This window comes from Bos indicus x Bos taurus, chromosome X (genome assembly GCF_003369695.1).
Source record: "Bos indicus x Bos taurus breed Angus x Brahman F1 hybrid chromosome X, Bos_hybrid_MaternalHap_v2.0, whole genome shotgun sequence".
NCBI lineage: Eukaryota > Metazoa > Chordata > Mammalia > Artiodactyla > Bovidae > Bos > Bos indicus x Bos taurus.
The window spans coordinates 84,082,435-84,100,960 of NC_040105.1; the positions used below are offsets into that span (position 1 = coordinate 84,082,435).

General features: G+C 41.9%; 1 protein-coding gene across 1 annotated transcript in view; it reads left to right on the forward strand.

The window, feature by feature from the left end:
• The first annotated feature begins 17,080 nt into the window (after positions 1 to 17,080).
• TRPC5 (transient receptor potential cation channel subfamily C member 5) overlaps positions 17,081 to 18,526 on the forward strand; it is a 352,695-nt gene continuing 351,249 nt past the window's right edge. Inside the window, exon 1 of the mRNA XM_027534049.1 lies at positions 17,081 to 17,956. The gene's annotated coding sequence lies outside the window, so the exon portion shown is untranslated. The remainder of the gene's footprint in view (positions 17,957 to 18,526) is intronic.

Below are 18,526 nucleotides of genomic sequence, written 5' to 3' on the forward strand. Positions count from 1 at the left end.
CCTGTGGGATAGCTACCACATGAAAATCCCTAACCTAAGGCACAACCAGGCCTACTCACAGAACAAAGGACTGAGCAGAGCTAGCCAGCTGCAGAACGGCCCATCCCCCTCTGATGACAGGCAGGCGAGTGCAGCCAGAGCCAGAAGGGGGCAATTGTGGCCCAAGAGAGGTATTATCTACAAAACTGCAAGCAGGCTTCCTTACTAACCAAGACTTCTTGGGATTCTGGACGGTCAACATCCGCCTGAGAAGGTGCGCCAGTTGTACATTGAGAAAACCGAGAGGCAGGGATGGGGGAGGCAATAAGTTGCTGTGACCGTGCTCACCAAACACCTGGTCACCTGAGCTGCTTGGACCTGGGAAGGGCAGAAAACGCAGGCCCAACTGAGTCTGCACCTCTGAGGACTACCCGAGTACCTGAACCTGAGTGGCTTATACCTGGGAAGTGCATACAACCCAGGGCCGGCCTCAGACAGTTCCCGGCAGAGCAACCTACAGCCTAAGCAGTGTAGACAGGGAAAGCACACACGCCGTGAACGGGGGTAGACCCAGTGTGGCCGAGACACTGTGAGCATGCACCAGTGTTATTCGTTTGCAGCGTCCATCCCTCCCCACAGCACGACTGAACAAGTGAGCCTAAAAAAGTGTCCACCACGGCCCCCTTGTGTCAGGGCAGAAATTAGACACTGAAGAAGAGGCAAACAGAAGCAAACAGAAGAAGCTAAAACAGAGGGAACCTCCTTGGAAGTGACAGGTGCAATAGGTTAAAACCCTGTAGTTAGTACTAACTACATAGAAATGGGCCTATAGATCTTGAGAAACATAAGCCAAATCAAGGAACTATCTGAAAATGAACTGACCCCACATTACCCACAACAAGAGAAAGTCCTAGATATATTTTTACTATTTTTACTATCATTCTTTAATTTTTTATTTATTTTTAAGACCTCTATTACTCCTTTAATTTTCATTTTTATAACCTACTATTACTTTGCACAAAAAAAAAAGAGACCCTATTTTAAAGCAAATTTAATATATACATATTTTATAATTTTTGTGACTTTTTTTTCTTTAATATTGTATTTTTCAAAATCCAACCTCTACTCTAGATTTTTAATCTTTGCTTTTTGGTATTTGTTATCAATTTTGTACCTTTAAGAACCCAATCTTCGGGACCCATTTTTACTTGGGACTGAGATCACTGACCTGATTGTTCTCTCCCCCTTTGGACTCTCCTTTTTCTCCACCAGGTCGCCTCTATCTCCTTCCTCCCCCTTCTCTTCTCTACACAACTCTGTGAATCTCTTTGTGTGTTCCGGATGGTGGAGAACACTTAGGGAACTTAATACAGGCTGGATCTGTCTCTCTCCTTTTGATTCTCCACTTATCCTCCTGGCCACCTCTGTCTCCTTCCTCCCTCTTCTCTTTTCTGTGTAACTCCGTGAACATCTCTGAGTGGTCCAGACTGTGGAGAGCACACAGGGAAGTGATTACTGGCTAGCTTGCTCTCTCCTCATTTGATTCCACCTCATCTCATCCTGATCACCTCTATCTCCCTCCTCCCTCTTCTCCATGTAACTATGTGAACCTCTCTGGGTGGCCCTCACTGTGGAGTAACTTTTCATCATTAATCTAGATGTTTTACCAACAGTGCTGTATAGATGGAGAAGTCTTGAGGCTACTGTAAAAATAAGACTAAAAACCAGAAGCAGGAGGCTTCAGTCCAAATCCTAAGAACAACAGAGAACTCCTGACTCCAGGGAACATTAATCGACAGGAGCTCATCAAACAGCTCCATACCTACACTGAAACCAAGCACCACCCAAGGGCCAAAAAGTTCTAGAGCAAGACATACCACACAAATTCTTCAGCAACACAGGAATACAGCCCTGAGCTTCAATATACAGGCTGCCCAAAGTTACTCCAAACCCAATGACATCTCATAACTCAGTACTGAACACTTCATTGTACTCCAGAGAGAAGAAATCCAGCTCCACCCTCCCCCCCCCCCTCCAGAACACCGACACAAGCTTCCCTAACCAGGAAACCTTGAGAAGCCACCCATACAACCCCACCCACAGAGAGGAAACTCCACAATAAAGAGAACTCCACAAACTGCCAGAATACAGAAAACCCACCCCAAACACAACAATATAAACAAGATGAAGAGACAGAGGAATACCCAGCAGCTAAAGGAACAGGATAAAAGCCCAACAAACCAAACAAAAGAGGAAGAGATAGGGAATCTACCTGATTAAGAATTCTGAATAATGAGAGTGAAAATGATCCAAAATCTTGAAAACAAAATGGAATCACAGATAAATAGCCTGGAGACAAGGATTGAGAAGATGCAAGAAAGGTTTAACAAGGACCTAGAAGAAATAAAAGAGTCAATATATAATGAATAATGCAATAAATGAAATAAAAAACACTCTGGAGGGAACAAAAAGTAGAGTAATGGAGGCAGAAGATAGGATTAGTGAGGTACACGATAGAATGATAGAAATAAATGAATCAGAGAGGAAAAAAGAAAAACGAATTAAAAGAAATGAGGACACAAGAAGCACAAAAAGGGTGTATAAACTCGAACCCAAAACAATAAAGTAAATGGCAATGGGATCATACTTATCAATAATTACCTTAAACGTAAATGGGTTGAATGCCCCACTCAAAAGACAAAGACTGGCTGAATGGATACAAAAACAAGACCCCTACATATGTTGTCTACAAGAGACCCACCTCAAAACAAGGGACATATACAGACGGAAAGTGAAGGGCTGGAAAAAGATATTCCATGCAAATAGAGACCAAAAGAAAGCAGGAATAGGAATACTCATATTAGATAAAATACACTTTAAAACAAAGGCTGTGAAAAGAGACAAAGAAGGACAGTACATCACGATCAAAGGATCAATCCAAGAAGATATAACAATTATAAATATATGTGCACCCAACATAGGAGTACCACAATATGTAAGACAAATGCTAACAAGTATGAAAGGGGAAATTAACAATAACACAATAATAGTGGGAGACTTTAATACCCTACTCACACCTATGGATAGATCAACTAAATAGAAAATTAACAAGGAAACACAAACTTTAAATGATACAATAGACCAGTTAGACATAATTTATATCTATGGGACATTTTACCCCAAAACAATGAATTTTACGTTTTTCACAAGCACACATGGAACCTTCTCCAGGATTGATCACAGCCTGAGCCATAAATCTAGCCTTGGTAAATGCAAAAACACTGAAATCATTCCAAGCATCTTTTCTAACCAAAATGCAGTAAGATTAGATCTCAATTACAGGAGAAAAACTATTAAAAATTCCAACATATGCAGGGTGAATAACATGCTGCTGAATAACAAATAAATCACAGAAGAAATAAAAAAAGAAATCAAAATGTGCATAGAAATGAATGAAAATGAAAACACAACAACCCAAAACCTGTGGGACACTGTAAAGGCAGTGCTAAGGGAAGGTTCATAGCAATACAGGCATACCTCAAGAAACAAGAAAAAAGTGAAATAAATAACCTAACTCTACACCTAAAGCAACTAGAAAAGGAAGAAATGAAGAACCCCAGGGTTAGTAGAAGGAAAGAAATCTTAAAAATTAGGGCAGAAATAAATGCAAAAGAAACAAAAGAGACCATAGCGAAAATCAACAAAGACAAAACCTGGTTCTTTGAGAGGGTAAATACAACTGACTAACCATTAGCCAGACTCATCAAGAAACAAAAGGAGAAAAATTAAATCAATAAAATTAGAAATGAAAATGGAGAGATCACAACAGACAACACAGAAATACAAAGGATCATAAGAGACTACTATCAGCAATTACATGCCAATAAAATGGACAACTTGGAAGAAATGGACACATTCTTAGAAAAGTACAACTTTCCAAAACTGGACCAGGAAGAAATAGAAAATCTTAACAGACCCATCACAAGCATGGAAATTGAAACTATAATCAGAAATCTTCCAGCAAACAAAAGCCTAGGTCCAGACAGCTTCACAGCTGAATTCTACCAAAAATTGAGAGAAGAGCTAACACTTATCCTACTCAAACTTTTCCAGAAAATTGCAGAGGAAGGTAAACTTCCAAACTCATTCTATGAGACCACCATCACCCTAACACCAAAACCTGACAAAGACGCCACAAAAAAGAAAACTACAGGCCAATATCACTCATGAACATAGATGCAAAAATCCTTAACAAAATTCTAGCAATCAGAATCCAACAACACATTAAAAAGATCATACATCATGAAACAAGTGGGCTTTATCCCAGGGATGCAAGGATTCTTCAATATCCACAAATCAATCAATGTAGTACACCACATTAGCAAATTGAAAAATAAAAGCCATATGATTATCTCAATAGAGGCAGAGAAAGTCTTTCACAAAATTCAACATCCATTTATGATTAAAAAAAAAAAAATTATCCAGAAAGCAGGAATAGAGGAACAGACCTCAACATAATAAAAGCTATATACGAAAAAACCCACAGCAAACATTATCCTCAATGGTGAAAAATTGAAAGAATTTCCCCTAAAGTCAGGAACAAGACAAGGATGCTCACTTTCACCACTACTATTTGACATAGTTTTGGAAGTTTTGGCCACAGCAATCAGAGGACAAAAGGAAATAAAAGGAATCCAAATTGGAAAAGAAGAAATAAAACTCTCACTGTTTGCAGATGACATGATCCTCTACATAGAAAACCCTGAAGAATCCACCAGAAAATGACTAGAGCTAATCAATGAATATAGTGAAGTTGCAGGATATAAAATCAACACACAGAATTCCCTTGCATTCCTATACACTAATAATGAGAAAATAGAGAAATCAAGGAAACAATTCCATCACCATTGCAACAAAAAGAATAAAATACTAAGGAATATATCTACCTAAAGAAACTAAAGACCTATATATCAGATCAGATCAGTTGCTCAGTTGTGTCCGACTCTTTGCGACCCCATGAATCGCAGCATGCCAGGCCTCCCTGTCCATCACCAACTCCTGGAGTTCACTCAGACTCATGTCCATCGAGTCAGTGATGCCATCCAGCCATCTCATCCTCTGTCGTCCCCTTTTCCTCTTGCCCCCAATCCCTCCAAGCATCAGAGTCTTTTCCAATGAGTCAACTCTTTGCAAGAGGTGGCCAAAGTACTGGAGTTTCAGCTTTAGCATCATTCCTTCCAAAGAAATCCCAGGGCTGATCTCCTTCAGAATGGACTTGTTGGATCTCCATGCAGACCAAAGGACTCTCAAGATTCTTCTCCAACACCACAATTCAAAAGCATCAATTCTTCAGCACTCAGCCTTCTTCACAGTCCAACTCTCACATCCATACATGACCACAGGAAAAACCATAGCCTTGACTAGACGAACCTTTGTTGACAAAGTAATGTCTCTGCTTTTGAATATGCTATCTAGGTTGGTCATAACTTTCCTTCCAAGGAGTAAGCGTCTTTTAATTTCATGGCTGCAGTCACCATCTGCAGTGATTTTGGAGCCCTAAAAAATAAAGTCTGACACTGTTTCCACTGTTTCCCCATCTATTTGCCATGAAGTGATGGGACCGGATGCCATGATCTTCGTTTTCTGAATGTTGAGCTTTAAGCCAACTTTTATATAGAAATCTATAAAACACTGGTGAAAGAAATCAAAGAAGACACTAATAGATGGAGAAATATATCATGTTCATGGATCGGAAGAATCAATATAGTGAAAATGAGTATACTACCCAAAGCAATCTATAGATTCAATGCAATCCCTATCAAGCTACCAATGGTATTTTTCACAGAGATAGATCAAATCATTTCACAATTTGTATGGAAATATAAAAAACCTCGAATAGCCAAAGCAATCTTGAGAAAGAAGCATGGAACTGGAGGAATCAACCTGCCTGACTTCAGGCTCTACTACAAAGCCACAGTCATCAAAACAGTATGGTACTAGCACAAAGACAGAAATATAGATCAATGGAACAAAATAGAAAGCCCAGAGATAAATCCATGCACCTATGGACCTCTTATCTTTGACAAAGGAGGCAAGAACATACAATGGAGAAAAGACAATCTCTTTAACAAGTGGTACTGGGAAAACTGGTCATCCACTTGTAAAAGAATGAAACTAGAACACTTTCTAACCCCATACACAAAATAATCTCAAAATGGGTTAAAGATATAAATAGAAGACCAGAAACTATAAAACTCCTAGAGGAGAACATAGGGAAAACACTCTCTGACATAAATCACAGCAGGATCCTCTATGACCCACCTCCCTGAATATTGGCAATAAAAGCAAAAATAAACAAATGGGACCTAATTAAAATTAAAGCTTCTCCACAACGAAGGAAACTATAAGCAAGGTGAAAAGACATCCTTCAGAATGGGCGAAAATAATATCAAATGAAGCAACTGAAAAAGGATTAATCTGAAAAATATACAAGCAACTCCTGCTGTTCAATTCCGGAAAAATAAATGACCCAATCAAAAAATGGACCAAAGACCTAAAGAGACATTTCTCCAAAGAAGACATACAGATGGCTAACAAACACATGAAGAGATGCTCAACATCATTTATTATCAGAGAAATGCAAATCAAAACCACAATGAGGTACCATTTCATGCCAGTCAGAATGGCTGCGATCCAAAAGTCTACAAGCAGTAAATGCTGGAGAGGGTGTGGAGAAAAGGGAACCCTCTTACACTGTTGGTGGGAATGCAAACTAGTACAGCCACTATGGAGAATAGTGTGGAGATTCCTTAAAAAACTGGAAATAGAACTGCCATATGACCCAGCAATCCCACTGCTGGGCATACACACCAAGGAAACCAGAATTGAAAGAGACACATGTACCCCAATGTTCATCGCAACACTGTTTATAATAGCCAGGACATGGAAGCAACCTAGATGTCCAACAGCAGACAAATGGATAAGAAAGCTGTGGTACTGATACACAATGGAGTATTAGCCATTAAAAAGAATACATTTGAATCAGTTCTAATGAGGTGGGTGAAACTGGACCCTATCATACAGAGTGAAGTAAGCCAGAAAGAAAAACACCAACACAGTATACTAATGCATATATATGGGATTTAGAAAGATGGTAATGATAACCCTGTATGTGAGATAGCAAAAGAGACACAGATGTATAGAATAGTCTTTTGGACTCTGTGGGAGAGGGAGAGGGAGAGGGTGGGATGATTTGGGAGAATGGCATTGAAACGTGTATAATATCATATGTGAAATGAATCGCCAGTCCAGGTCTGATGCATGAAACAGGATGCTCGGGGATGGGGCACTGGGATGACCCAGAGGGATGGTATGAGGAGGGAGGTGGGGATGGGGTTCAGGATGGGGAACATGTGTACACACGTGGTGGTTTCATGTTGATCTATGGCAAAACCGATATCATATTGTAAAGTAATTAGCCTCCAATTAAAATAAATAAATTTATATTAAAAATAAACTAAAAAACAAAAAAGAAAAGGAAGAACAACAAAAAAAGATATTAAAAAACCAAGATAAAATAGAAAAGTTCCTAGAATACAGAAACTATCAAATATGACTCAAAAAGAAACAGAAATTTTGAACAGACCTATAACAGATAAAGGGATTGAATCAATAATCAAATATGTCCCAAAGAAAAACTCCATACAGATGGTTTCACTGGTGAATTCTATGACTGTTTAAAGAAGGATTAACACCAATCCTTGTTAAACTCTCTTTAAAAAAAGAGTTTTGGAAGTCTTTCCTACTCATTCTATGAGGCCAGCATCAATCTGATACCAAAGCCAGACCAAGACATAAAAACCAAGCTACAAACCAATATCCCTTTTAAATATAAATGCAAAAAGTATCAGCAATATACTAGTAAACTGTATCCAGCAGTATATTTAAGGACTATATACCATGACTAAGTAGGAAATCACTGCAAATGGTGACTGGAGCCATGAAATTAAAAGACACTTGCTCCTTAGAAGAAAAGCTATGACCAACCTAGACAGCATATTAAAAAGCAGAGACATCTAGTCAAAGCTATGATTTTTCCAGTAGTCATGTATGGATGTGAGATTTGGACTGTAAAGAAAGCCGAAGAATTGGTGCTTTTGAACTGTCATGTTGGAGAAGACTCTTGAGAGTCCCTTGGACTGCAAGGAGATCCAACCAGTCCATCCTAAAGGAAATCAGTCCTGAATATTCATTGGAAAGACTGATGCTGAAGCTGAAATTCCAATACTTTGCCCACCTGATGCAAAGAGCTGACTCATTGGAAAAGACCTTCCTGCTGGGAAATATTGAAGGAGGGAGGAGAAGGGTATTACAGAGGATGAGATAGTTGGATGGCATCACTGACTCAATGGACATGAATTTGAACAAGCTCCGGGAGTTGGTGATGGACAGGGAAGCCTGGTGTGCTGCAGTCCATGGGGTCGCAAAGAGTTGGACACGACTGAGTGACTGAACTGAACTGAACTAAGTAGGAAATATCCCAAGAATATAAGGCTGGTTCAAGAAAATCATCCATGTAATACATCAAATTAATAGAATGGAGGAAAAATTAAACAGTTATCTCTCAATGAAGAAAAAGAGCATTTGCCAAATTTCAACATATTTTCATGATAAAAATCACTCAACATACTAGGAATAGAAGGGAATTTCACCAACCTGATAAGGGACATTTATGACATATCCACAGGTAACATTATACTTAATTATGTAAAACTGAATGCTTTCCTCCTATGATCAGAAAGAAGATAAAGATGTCATGTTTTTTCACCTGTATTCAACATTGGGATAAAAGTCTTAGCCATACCAATTAGGCAAGAAAAGAAATAAAAAGCATACAAATAGGAAAGGAAGAAGTAAAACTATCTCTATTCACAGATGACATGATCTTATATACAGAAAAAATGCTAAAGAATACACAAAACAACCATCAGGGTCAATGGATGAATTTGACAAGTTGCATGTTATACAATATCAATATGCAGAATCATTCACATTTCTATAGATTAGAATGAGTAATGCAAAAATAAAATTAAGAAAACAATTTAATTTTCAACAGCATCAAAAAGATTAAAATACATTGAAATAAATTTAATCAAAGTATAAGATTTACACACCAAAAACTACAAAATACTGCTGAAGGGAACTAAAAAAAAAAAAAAAAACTCAATGAAAAGAAAAACACCATGTGTCATAGATTGGAAGATAATATTATTAAGATGGAAATACTCCCCAAAGTGATTTACAGATTCAATATAATCAATTATCAAAATCCTAAAGGCCTTTTTCTAAGAAATGGAAATACTAGCCCAATTTGAAAAAATGGAAATGAAATTTATATGGAATTGGTGGACCCTGAATAGCCAAATTAATCATGAAAAAGAAGAACAATGTTAGAAGCCTCATACTTTGCTATATGAAAACTAAATACAAAGCTACCGTAATCAAAAAATGTGATACTGGCACATAGATAAATTATACCAGTGGAATAGAATTGAGGGTCCAGAAATAAAACCATACCTCTAGGGCAAATTGATTTTTGACAGGGTGCCAAGACCATCCCATGGAGAAAGAACAGTCTCTTCAACAAATGGTGCTGGATCAACTAGATATTCATATGCAAAAAATGAAATTGGACCCGTATCTCACATAATAAACAAAAATTAACTCAAAATAAATCAAAGACCTAAACATAGAGCTAAAACCATAAATTGTCTAGAAGATAATATGGGGGCAATCTTCATGACCTTAAACTATGTGATTGATAGTTTCTTAAATACGACACCTAAAACACAAGCAACAACACAAAAATAGATAAACCAGACTCAGTCAAAATTAAAACATTTTGTATATCAGAGAATACTACCAAGAAAGTAAAAAGACAAACTACAGAATGAGATAAAATATTTGCAAATCATATATTTCATAAGGGTCTAGTATCTAGAATATGTAAAGAAACCTTACAACTCAACAAATAACAGGAAACTGACTCAATTTAAAAATGGCTGAAGGATAAGTAGGCATTTCTCCAAAAAAGACATACATTACATTAATTAAGATATATACATTGGCTGACAAGCACATACAAAGATGTTCATCATCACTAATCATTATGGAAACTCAAATAAAAATCTAAATAAAATACTACTTCACACCCACTAGGATGCCTGTAATAAAAAAAAAAAAAATAAGAACAAGTGTTGACAAGGATGTAGAGAAATTGGAACCTTTGTACACTATTGGTAGGAATGTAAAATGGTGCAACCACTGTGGAAAACAATTTAGTTGTTTCTCAAACAGTTAAACATAGAATTACCATATGACCCAGCAATTCCACTCCTAGATATGTATGTACCAAAAATAATTGAATACAGGTATCCAAACAAATATCTGTACATGAAAGTTCAGAGCAGCATTACTGAAAATAGTCAAAAGGTAGAAACAACTAAATGTCCATCACTTGATGAATAGATAAAACAAAATGTAGTTGATATGGACTGAATTTTGTATCCCTCCTAAATTCATCCCCAATTTAATGGCAGAAAATTTAAGATGGTCAATTTTATGTTATATGTGTCACCCCAATACAAGAAAGTAGAAGGGAAAAGAAAGGAAATTAGCAATTGTTTGAGCTACTGCCACATGTTAGGCTCTGTGCTAAGGCTAAGCTTATGTATTATTCAATTAAAGCCACTAAACAACAACATGGGTCATTATCGCTATTTCATAGATCAGCAAACCAAGGTCCATGTAACAAATTTTCATAACTAATACTACATGGAGCTGTAATTCAAACTCAGGTCTGACTCCAAAGTCTACACTCTGTAGCATAACCCATTCTCCAAGAAGCTTGCATAGTTAGCCCCTCATTATTCTATCCATAAGGACCTGTGTCACTGATCAAAAATAAAGCACAGTTCACAAGACATTCCTTCACACCAACAAACTCTCTAGAGAAAAAAATACTCAAATTAAAATTTTATTTTTATACAAAGCCCTCCCTGAAATTGAGGCTTCCCTGATGGCTCAGACAGTAAAGAATCTGCCTGCAATGCAGGAGACCTGGGTTTGATCCCTGAGCTGGGAAGATCCCCTGAAGGAGGGCATGGCAACCCACTCCAGCATTCTTGCCTGGGAAATCCCACAGACAGAGGAGCCTGTTGGGCTACAGTCCATGCGGTCGCAAAGAGTCAGACACAACTTAGCGACTAAGCGCACTCCCCTGAAAAAAAAGGCCATTCTTGAATAGGCAGGAAAAACAAACAGCATTCATAGATTCACAAGGCCTGATCTGTAAGTGGGGTGATTTGGTGGGCTTAGTAAGTCTTTATCACAAAGAAATACCTGCCTCCTCATGCTTGAACTCTCTTTACTAAGGAGATAAGAGTCTTTGGTTCACAACTGGAAAAACAGGCTGAAGACAGAACTATTCCTGGGAGAGAAAACACACTGGTATTTGGATTAGGGAAGATCACATCACTTCACAAGGGCAGATTTTAATAAACTGAGGATGGAGCAGACAGAATAAAAACTAAACCTACCCTTCCTAAGACCACACAGTCAGTCACAGACTTGTCTCTGTCGCTATCATGGAATCTCAAGCGAGGCCCTTCTCACTAGCCCAATGTTTTCTAATCTGTGATTCTGAAATTGCCCTTAATAAATTTGCCCAGGGTCAGTCCCCTTTGTATTCTTATTAGTGGTAAGCACAGCAAAGTCCTTAACTAATCCATGATGTGATTAGTTATTTTATTAAGATTAATTGCTATTTAAGACCTTATGCCTTGATTACAGGGATCCTTTTGCTACATAAAAATCTAAACATACTTTTGAAATGTGAAACATGTTTTCAGTTACTGAGAGCCACTCACAGTCCCAATTCATACAAACTTTTATTTAAATGAGTAATTAGTCTTGACAAGAGAATCAAAATTTATGAATACACAAAGTTTGAATATACTGATGGTTGGTCCCTGCACTGGACTTGACAAGTGGCATGTTACTCTATATGTATGCATGGTGCTGGGTTAGGAGTTATTCAAAGTGACGCTGATGTAAGTCTGGCTCACTGGTAACTTATTTTCAAGGCAGGCGCTTACTCAGCTGTTTTTTGAAGGAATATTCCACACTTCCTCCTGCATTTTCTTTTGCAATATCCCTGATTTAGACTCCACAATTCACATCAGCATTGTTTGACTTCCTGAGGCAGAGATACTGCTGAGTGTTAAAACCCACAATCACACCAAGACATTTTTTCAACACTCCACTGTATTTTAAGAAACATCTCTTCTTCCTTTCCATTTCCATTGTTGAGTATTTCTCTAACATGCTAGTGACTAGAAGTCCTTTCCTACGTTCTGTGAATGAAAACTGTGGCCTGCCAAATCAGCAAACAAAGAATGCTGAGGCCATTAAGCCATCAGCCACTACCACAGCCCCCAAGGTTAGCCCCGAGGTAACTTAGGATGGAGCCAAAGGAGGCCGGGTGGGGAGGGTAGGGGTGGGGGGGTGTGCTCAGGATAGGGAGGGGGCGCTCAGGATGGGAAGGAACAGGATACTGGCCCTAAATAGCTAAGGTGCATATCAAAAGAATGATTTCAATGAATGTATCTTCCCAAATATAGAAAAGCCGCTAAATTCATTAACTAGAGATATTTGGTTTTCTGAAATTAACAGTGGCAATATTTTGATGTTCCAACTACCTGGTCTTTGTTACAAACACGCCCATATATCCTGGCTCCTCCCTTACCTCTTTGGAGCACTTCCTCAGGGCTATCTGAGAGGTTGCCTTCCAGCCTTAAGCCCTCAGAAAGTCTGCCAAATAAAACATAATTCTAAACTTTTAGGTTCTGCATTTTTTTTTCAGTCAACAGGAAATAATAACCTGCCTTCAAACTGCTCAATTTGCTAAAGCCTTTGTGATGTGGTCATGTCAATGCTGAACACACTGTTATAGTTTGAGTGTCTTAAATAGGTAAGTCACAAAAAAAATTCAACAGAGAATTATGGTAATTAGCAAGACAAAGAGCAATCTCCCTAAGGCAGAGACTTAAAGAATAAGTCTTTGTTTGGGGACAAAAGTGAAATAAGAGGTAGAAGATCAGGTTGGATACAATTCTGAAACTACCTTTCCATGAAAATCTGTAACCCTTTCCCTTAGGGGATGAAATAGTCAACAGTTTCTAAGAGTATTGAAAGCTGGGATTAGGCTTTATAGATCTTTACTATAGTCAACACCCTACTCTTAGAGAGTAGGGCTTCCCAGGTAACACTAGTGGTCAAGAATCTGCCTGCCAATGCAGATGTGAGAGATCTGGGCTCAATCCCTGGGTCAGGAAGATCCCCTGGATAAGGGAATGGCAACCCACTCCAGTATTCTTGCCTGGAAAATCCCATGGACAGAGGTGCCTAGAGGGCTACAGTCCATAGGGTCACAAAGAGTCAGACACAACTGAAGCAGCTTAGCACGCACACTCACAGTGAGTGCTCAACAAAAGTTAGATGGTGATGGGGAGGTAGAAATGCTTATAAGAATGAATTCAATCATTTGTCAAAATCTGTTAATTCATGAAGACTCCTTTTCCCATTGTTTCCTCACAAAATATTTCATATTTTTTGAGATTCCATTTGTTCCATACAAGATCTGGACAAGCCCATGTGGATAAAATGAAGGCAAAATCCAATCTTTCAAATGGGATACTACATTAAATGGCAGTGGTTCACCATAGGGAGGATGATTTTGCATAGGGGATATTTAGCAAAGTCTGGCATTTTGGGTTATCACAAGATAGTGAAACTGAGCAGGATGCTGTGGAGCCCTCCCAGGTACAAATCCTTCCTTTGAACACCACCTCCCCTGCCATCCCCCCACCCATACCGCTACACCCTCAGTTTCTTGTTTGGAAAAACAGTCTTCATTCAGCCTTGGAGAACTTCCTGATTTCCACAGGGCAGATTCAAACAGTTGCTAACCAGGGAAGGATGCAGAAACAAAGGAGGAACTATCAAGAAACTATAGCATAGCCTTGGAGCAGGCTCCTGGTTTCTCCTGAAGGAATATGTAACTATATCTTTGAGTTCTTCTGCAGGAAACAAGGTCCACACCCGGGTGGAGGAAGGTAACTTCAGGCACCTTTTTTCTGCTCCAAACCAGGATACTGCGTTTGTTTGACCTCACTGTGCAATGGGCACATGACCTTGAGATCTGTAACATGGGGTATTACTGGCATTTGGTGAATAGAGGCCAGGGATACTGTTAAACATCAGACAATGCACAGGGCAGCCTCCCACAATAAGGAATCATCTGGCTCAAAATGTCAATAGTGCCCAGATTGAAAAATTCAGCTTAATCGGAAGAACAAAATGCCTTTACTCTGTAGGTTTCTTGTATCAGTCTCTCTGTGCCTATTACACTCCACTTCAGTCTACATATCCCACTTACTACTCTCGTCAAGGCTATAAGAAGAGCAGAGAAGAGAGAGGGCCCTTGAATATTTCTGTCTCAATGCACTTTAACAGTCTGGATGGTGCTTGGATAGGCCCAGCCATGTGAATAAAGGTTGCCTAGAAGCCAGATAGATCTGGGCTTAAATTATCCACACTCACTTCCATTTTTTGCTTTGAACCACTCTTGCAGATGTGGCCTCTGGTTGCAATCTACCCTGGGAGAGTTCAAATAAATATATATTTTCAAGCCACAAAGTAGAAAACCTGAATTTCTCCATATCCCCAGAGAAGATGAGTTCCCCCAGCCCCCAAGTCTAACACGCAACCTAGGTAAGCTTAGGCTCCTACCCAGGTCAGCTTCTTAATTTCACTAGGAGACCCATTAGCAGGTTTGTCCTGGTATAGTAACGCCTGACTTTTGCATGGTGCTTTTAACTTTGGAAAGGGTTTTCCTTTGTATATCCTCAAGCTCTTAAAGAGGTTAACAGGGTAGGGCAGGAACAGGTAGAAAAAAAATGAGTCTTATCTACCATGTACTGGGAAAGCCCCCAAATTCAACACCACCCAGAATCCCCCTATGCTAAAGATGATTGCACTGTATATATAGGGCCTTTGAAGGAGACAGCTCACAAGAATGGAACTTTCTTTCCTTCTCCCTGGACACTGCTCCTTATTGTACCCTAGGCTTGAAGTAGAAGCCTCAACTGAATAGTAGTTTGGTCTGAGAAAGGAAGATGCCCCAAAGTCTTGTTCAGAGCCTCATTTCCTCCTTGTTTCCTGACAAAGGAAGGATCAGCTTAATCACAAAATAGACCTCTTTTGTTTGGAAGGCTGTATATTCTAGGTGGCTGGCCACAGCAAAAATGCCTTTGAATGGGAGAAAAGCAGCAGAGTTCCAGAATTGAGTGATTAAAAAAAAAAAAAAATCTACATCATAGGCCAATCTTCAGAAACACTTGAAGTTGTTGAAAGAGTATGTAAAGGGTGGCTCCACCCCCCATCCTTACCTTCCCCCTTCCTATTCACAGGAACACAAACTCTTCATCCCCCAAAGCAATACATTTATCTATTGCCTCACTCCCACACAAAAGCTTAATATTCTCCAGAATACTGGGCCACCTGGAGGCTAAGGGAACCGATGACAATGTAAAAACTTGTCTTGCTCTGTGCCCCAAGGGACTTTCTCTGGGTAACCTAGGAGAGTTGCTAGGGCTCCCTCTCAACATAAATATGCCAGTTCACCAGCACAGCAATGGGAACATTCAGCCATTTAGGCAAGGCAGACTGTTCTTTCTGGAGCTCTACTCAAGCTTGCAGTGTGTGCTTAGGGGTTTAAGGCGACAGCGAAAAGCACAGGGGAGCTTTCTCTGAGATCTAGGTTGTTCAGGGAATGGACAGGGAAAGGGGTTTCAGGTATCAGCCCAGCGACTGGAAAGGCAGAACCCAGGCACCCACCTTTCTGGAGAGAGGTAGAGAGGGAGATAAAAGACAAAGCCGAGCTGTGGGGTTGTGCGGGCCAAACCAGGAGATGCTGCCAGCTAGCGGACCTAAGCGCCCGCAGGTTACAGGTGTAAGTCTCAGGCTTGTGGTTGGGGCAGGGCCATTTCTGCCCTTTCAGGAAGATCCAAGAGGGCCGCTAGTCTTTCTGGGCACCAGAGTGGTAGGGGTGGAAAGGTGTCTCACATGACCCAAAAGTGCAAAGATCAAAGAGTGGTCCGAGTGTCCAGTAACACCCTCCCCTCCACACACATACACACACAGAGAAACCGCTGCCACCACTAAGCAACTTAACTCTCTCATTCTACAATACCACTAACCATCCCCACTCCCCTTCAACCTAGGTTGGCGCTGGGAAGACCGACTCTAACCTATGGGTGAGAGGGGCAAGGGTGTGAGAACTGGGCTGTGCTGCCAGGCTGCCTGCACTGGGTTACACTAGACCCGTCAGGGATAGAAGACCCCCAGGTCAGCTCCTGGCCACTCAGGGTCCTCCTCTCCACCGGTGCTCGCCCGCGTTCTCCCTCGCTCACCTCCCCTTCCTCCGGTATGACCCGTGGCTGCCCGCGCAGCCCCGCCACCGCCTGCCGGTTCAGAGCCCAGGTTGAGCGGGGTAGGGGTTGGGGGTCAGTCCAAAGAAGGGGCACTCAGGACAAGGGGGCAAAGAGAGACTCTGCCAGTCAGGCGCTCTGAGGTGCTCCAGTCCAGTTCCCTCTACCCGAAACCACCACGCTCAGCCACCCAGACTCTGCCACCACCCAGGGGAGGGGGAGGCCCGGCGAAGAGCAAACGAAGGAAACAGAAAATTCCGTACCGAGGGGGGAGAGATGAGACGGTGGGACAGGGCAGCGCCGGGGCTGCCTTGGGGTTTCGGCTGCGGCTTCCTTCCACCCCTGGCTACCGAGTTGCAGAGAAGCAGGAGCTGCTGCCCCTGCAGGCTGCCCCATCCTCCCTCTCCCTCCTTCCCTTCCCCCTGCCCGCTTCCCCCGCCCCGCCCCGCCCGCCCCTGCCTTGAGCTCAGACTGTGTGAGGCTCCAGGTCCGGACTGGGGGAGGTGAGAGGTGCTTTCACCGACAGCGGCAGTCTCCCCTACCCCACCCCACACCCCCGCCCCCAATCGCGACTGGTTCTTCCAGCTTGCAGCCACCCAAAGGAGAGGAAAAAGAGAAAAGGAGCAGAGGAAAGCCAGGAGCAGATAGAAGGGAAAAGGAAGAGCTCAGGGTTGGACATTTTTGGAGCTGGGGTGGGGAGGAGAACAGGAGCGCGCCTCCTCGATTTTACCTCCCCACCCCTCTTTGCTTCTCTCTCTCCCCCTTCGTTGTATAGCATTTTTCAGAAGCGGCAGCAGAAGGGGACAGAAACCTCTATCTAGTCTAGAAAGATTCGGAAGGGTGACCGGGGTTCCCGCCAGCCACTACCTAGCAGCTGGCGCAGGAGTATGCGTTTGTGCATGTCAGAGTGCGAATGCTGGTCTCTGTCTCTCCCTATGTCTTCTCTGTCTCCTTCATACTCCCGCGTCAGCTACCTCTGTCAGTTTCCCGTGTCAGTTTCTTCCCGTGCTCTTACTGTGCGGTACGCTGCGTGAAAGGGGTGCGTGTGTTTGAAGGCACCCAGGTTGGGTCAGCGAGCCGGGAGAAGCGAGCGGGGACAAGGCAGGGGCACGGGTAGAGCAAAGAGTTTCGGGGAGGCTGACGAAGGCTAAAGGTGAGCAGAGATGGCCAGCCACTGGGAAGTTTGGGAATGACTAAAAAGCGAAGGGAGAAACCACGCTAGGAGCGGGCACTTACGCGCCTCGACACACCCCGCCCCTTTCCCTGTGCTCATCCGCCCACCCTCCAGGCAGCCTCGAGGCCGGGCTGGGCTGTCCCAGGCGGCTGCTGTTGGCGCGCCGTGGGAGAACCGGTAAAGGTGGCCGCACCGAGCTCCTTGGCTTCCAGACGCCAGACAACGCGGATCTGAACAAACCACTTGGCCTGGGGTAAGTCAACAGGCAGCCCAGAGCCTTATGGCTTTGCTGCCGGAGCGCTGCCAAAAGGCAGCGAGGTGCGGGATTGAATGAAGGTGCAGGGATGCTGAGGGCTGGGAGGTGCTAGCTAGCTGTGGGCTGGGGTGGTGGGGGGCAGAGCGAAGCCAGCAACAGATTGTTTTCGGACACAGGGAGAAAGATATGGTGGGACTCTAGAGGTGTTAGGACAAGGTGGCTCTTGGCAGTGACCAAAAACGTTGTTTTTATTTGGGATGTTCCTCTAAATCAGCTTGTCTCTACCCCGGACAGTGATCTGAGATCAGTATCGACCCGAGAGACAGGAATGGAATAAAGACACTGGCCCTTTTGCCAAAAGCCACTTTAAGATGTGGAAAGCCATGGGTGAGCTCATGAGGGCTCAGGAATCAGAGCCCCCATTCACCTTCTTTCCGTTTTGTATCCATCAAACTTACTTACGAAATGGCCAGATTCATTTTCCTGGCTCCTTAAAGGAATCAGGAAATGCAAATGGGGAGACATCAGTCAGATCTCTGCTCAAAGTAGACACCCCTCCCCCCAAAC